The sequence below is a fragment of the Triticum dicoccoides genome, chromosome 5B (assembly GCF_002162155.2).
Source record: "Triticum dicoccoides isolate Atlit2015 ecotype Zavitan chromosome 5B, WEW_v2.0, whole genome shotgun sequence".
NCBI lineage: Eukaryota > Viridiplantae > Streptophyta > Magnoliopsida > Poales > Poaceae > Triticum > Triticum dicoccoides.
Window position 1 is genome coordinate 35,137,047 of NC_041389.1, and position 4,564 is coordinate 35,141,610.

Consider the following 4,564-nt stretch of genomic DNA (forward strand, 5'->3'; position numbering starts at 1 on the left):
AAGTAAAACATATGAATTAGCTTATTTTAGATTACGTTGGTCATTCTACCTTAGTTAGTACCAATGCAGGAATAACTTGAAGACGGGAGGTTAGACGACGATAACGAGGGATAGCCATCTCATTTTGCACAGTTGTACTAAAACTGAGGTGTGTGCTTTTGATTGCGCGGATAGAAACGATACGGAGATAGACATCCCTTTTTGTGCAAATACGAAATACGGTTATTTAAACAGTGACAGATATTTGCAGTGGCGTATGATTAACATCATAATCTATTGTGTTATAATTGGCACTAGATTGAAGTATGAAGAGTCCTTAAGTAAGTAGCATCACATCACATCAACAATGCCACTAGATTAACATGCAGAACAATAGCATTAGTATTACTGTCATGAGAGTAGCATATGGTCAGTAAATGTGCAATCAAATTTATGCAGTTCCACTGGGATGAAGCAATGTTAGCGGTGTGAGATTTAAGTGTAACTGAAAAACACAATTCATGGGAGATAATGCAAGATGGAAGCACTTCATAAAATGGTGATGGCATTGCTTCAATTTATCGATGGCACTAGACCATTACTTATAGTGACATTAGGTGGCATTGCTTAATGCTTCATGTGATTTTACATTAACAGTAGCGATATGGGCGTAGGTACAGCAGGGGCATAAAGTGGTGAGGCAGGTGTGGCTGCCGAGAGCGGCAAACACTCAGGCAGCATGTCTGCATTTGTCCCATTTTTATCTCCTCGGCGACATTTTCCTATGTGAGCACGGGAAATCTAGACCTTCTCATTCTCATTTGCGTTCTCACCCAACGCCCGTCACTTTATTTCCTTTTTCAACCAAGAGATAGGTCCACTTCCCCCCACCCTTCGCCATCCACCATGCTTTCTTCGTCTTTTCAACCAAGAGACCGGTTGGGTAGCCAGTATCTACTACTTTTCCCCGTTTCCTCTTAGAACCAAGTCCTAGATTCATGCTACAGCTTTCCCACTTTCTTCCCTGTTTGAACCAACGCTTAGAGTCGACTGTATAAACTAGCTTTACCTTTAATAATAGTAAAAGTCTAGGTGGCTTTGGAACAGCGGACGGAAGTAGAAAAAGATCCACACGAAGGGAGCTGGGGCAGTAGAGCAAGGCAGGTTTCGAAGGAATATATACGTGAGGGTTGTCGGCATGTGGCAAAGATGGCGTTGGGAGGCCGCATCTTGGCCACAATACCGCAGGGAGGAAGAAGGGGTCGGAGGCCCTCCCGAGCCGGTGCTCTCTCGGAGAGAACGGCACAGCCGCCGATCGGGACGCGCGGGCAGCCATTGGTCTCCTCCCTCGCCGCTGACGACAGCGTGAACGATGCACCTACACCCCTGCCCTGGTCGAGGTTGTCCGGCCGGATTTGTGACCACCCTGAGCTGAGAAAGAGTGTGGCTACCTATGTCTTCCTTAGATCTGGAGAGCATGAGAGAGTGAACGAGAGGAACCCTAGTAAAGTAAGCGCTAAGGCTCCTGCTTATATATATAGTGGAGTGATTTTTGTTGTACCAGCTTCAAAAAAATGCGCTCCTATGTGTACCCGTGAGTGGGTGTGAGAGAACTAGTGCGTGCGTGCACCGCTTCTCTTCGTGAGAGTACAATATACTATGCCCAAAGAACGTTCGCCGCAAGAGTAATAGTATAAGTGTGTGACGTGTGAGCTAAAATAAAATGTGCGCGACGTCTTTTGTTTTTTAGAAGTTCTGAGGGTAGGGTGTGAAGAACACATATGTGCATGACGTCTATCTGCAGATAGAAGGTGGGTGCGACGTGCGAGTCTGTGAGAGGACTCGGGAGAGTCGTGACTCGTGAGGGTGCGTGTGTGTGAGAGGGAGGGGGTCAAGTATCAATGCAATGCATGTGTCCGTAAATCATTATCCGACAAACGTTCGCCACAAGCCTTTTCCCGACGAACGCCGTAAGAACCGTTAGATCGGCATCCGACAGTGTCAGTTTTGCCATGTCATTTAACAGAACAGCCACTCCTCCTTCAAACAAATCTTCCACATGAGTGTTAGCAACTTCCGTATGCTCCCTCCGTTCCGAAATGCAGTGCATATAGTTTTATTGAAAATTCAAACCTCGCAAACTTTTACCGAGTTTTCTTCTACCAAATTTCACATGTAGAATACCCTATATATATCATTTCATTCATCTTCAAGAGGTAACTATAAATATGGGTGAGGAGTCTACAAAGAAAGACCATCATATCATCGCAGCAATTTCAACCATCCTTTAGTGTCGATGAATATCATAGGAACTCTATATGATATGATTTTTATAGGATTTTTTCCTTTGGAGTCAATTGGTTCATAGGAATAGATTCATATACTCCACATTTCAAAAGAAATAAACATGATATCATTTCTATAGCTTTAGAGCCACTTGGTTCATATGAATGGATTCCTATACTCCCTTAATTTCAAAGGAAAATAAACATTAGCATATATTCAATAGAAAAGTTCCTATGATATGAACCAAATTACATCTCTTTTCTAATCCCTCCTCGTAGGAATTGAGATACATGTCATCTCTAGATTTAATAGAAAAGTTCCTATGATGTGAACCAAATAACACCTCTTTTCCAATCCCTACTCATAGGAATTGAGATGCTCCATGTCATCTCTTTCCCTACAACTTCCATGTATACAACTTCTATTCCTAAATAGATAGTACAACCCACTAGTAGCTTGTTTCCAAAACATGCAACTATGGCACAAGAACTATATAGTGTAGCAATAACTTTGAAAGATGGTCGCTGGATGAAGCTAATCCGACAGTGTAGAGAAGGCAAATCCGAGCACTACTGACCGTTGGATATCATCAACATTCTACCAGATCTTCCACATGTACAATTTAAAAGACTCCATGGTTGAACTTAAGCATATGCACAAATCTCAAAACACAAGCACTTCTCCTTGTTCTATAATTTTCTGTATCATAATTGATTTTTTTCTTAATGAATTGCCATTATTTGTTTTTTACTTTATGCTTTACAATGCACAACCCCATGAATCTTAACATCTATTTATATATAAAAAGTAATATAAGAGCTAACCAGAAAAATGAGAATTAGTCTCGAAAATCTCACAATAATTAGAAAAATCCAACCGTTGATTTCCATGGCCCATAATAATTAACTAATGTCCACCAATGGATCTAAAAGCAGACAAATAATTACCCCCCACTGCCCTTCATTGATTTTTCTCGGACCACACCTTCAAAAAAATCCTTTGACATGATAATGGACAATAAACATCTACGATTCTACCTTCCCTAATTAGGGTCTCATAACCCTAAAAAAATAGGGACTTATAGTATCGAAATAATTACCCGCCACTTCCCTTCATTGATTTTTCTCGGACCACACCTTTAAAAAAATCCTTTGACATGATAATGGACAATAAACATCTATGATTCTACCTTTCCTAATTAGGGTCTCATAACCCTAAAAAAACAGGGACTCATAGTAACGCCCACGTGGCCGCCGCCGTCGTTCACCTCCTTGAAGCTGCCCCGATCAGGCACACAGCCGCCGTCCTCGCTTCGCCTACATGAAGTTGTCAGACTCTCTTGCTTGAAGCCATGCGATTCACTTTACCATGCATGCACATCACCACATCGCATCAGTATTAGATATTGCCTCCCGAGCACATAGACCATCAAGCATCTTTCCCATGCATGCACACGTCTTTGGACTACTTCAACATGTACATGTGTAATGTGTTTTGCTTTGGTGGAGATCGATCCAGATGCATGCTTGCTTCATCGAGCTGTTAGATTATTATGTCTCGATTTATGCGTGCAAGACGTGATGGACTGATGGTGCACTGCAGATGTATGTTAGCCGGCCAGCCGGCGGCCGGAGCCAGGTATTCAGCAGTAACACAATCCTCTACATATTCATGTTGCCATGATATAGACTATAAGGCTGTTTTTGCTGCAATCTAACTGCCTTCTAATATAGCTAGCTAGAATGCATGCATCTACTGATATATACATCAGCTCAACAAGAAGAAGAGCAGACCGGTAGATGTATGATGTATTAATTTAATGACAACAACAGAACACATTATGCAAAAATTCCAACAGCAGCGCGCTGACAGTCTAAATAACAGTAGTAAAAAAGGGGCAAATCTGAGAAACATTAGTACCGGCTTGCATATGAGCCGGCACTAATGTGTCCATTAGTGCCGGTTCAAATGACTAGGCGGGAGGAGATCTTTAGTACCGGTTCAATGCGAATCTTTAGTACCGATTTGTGTCACGAACCGGTACTAAAGGTGCTGGCCGGGCACCAACATCTGTAATACCGGTACGTGGCACGAACCAGTAATAAAGAGGTTGTGGCAGGGCTATTTTTAGTCCCACCTCGCTCCCCTAACAAGATTTTGACCACCGTAAATATTTTACTTCTCACACTATCACAAGCATTTGGTCTTCATTGAACTCTATGTGTAGGATCTGTGGCTGCAATAGGAGTCTTCGCTGGTTCTTAAATCGGTGGTAGATTCCTATTGACAATTTAGATTC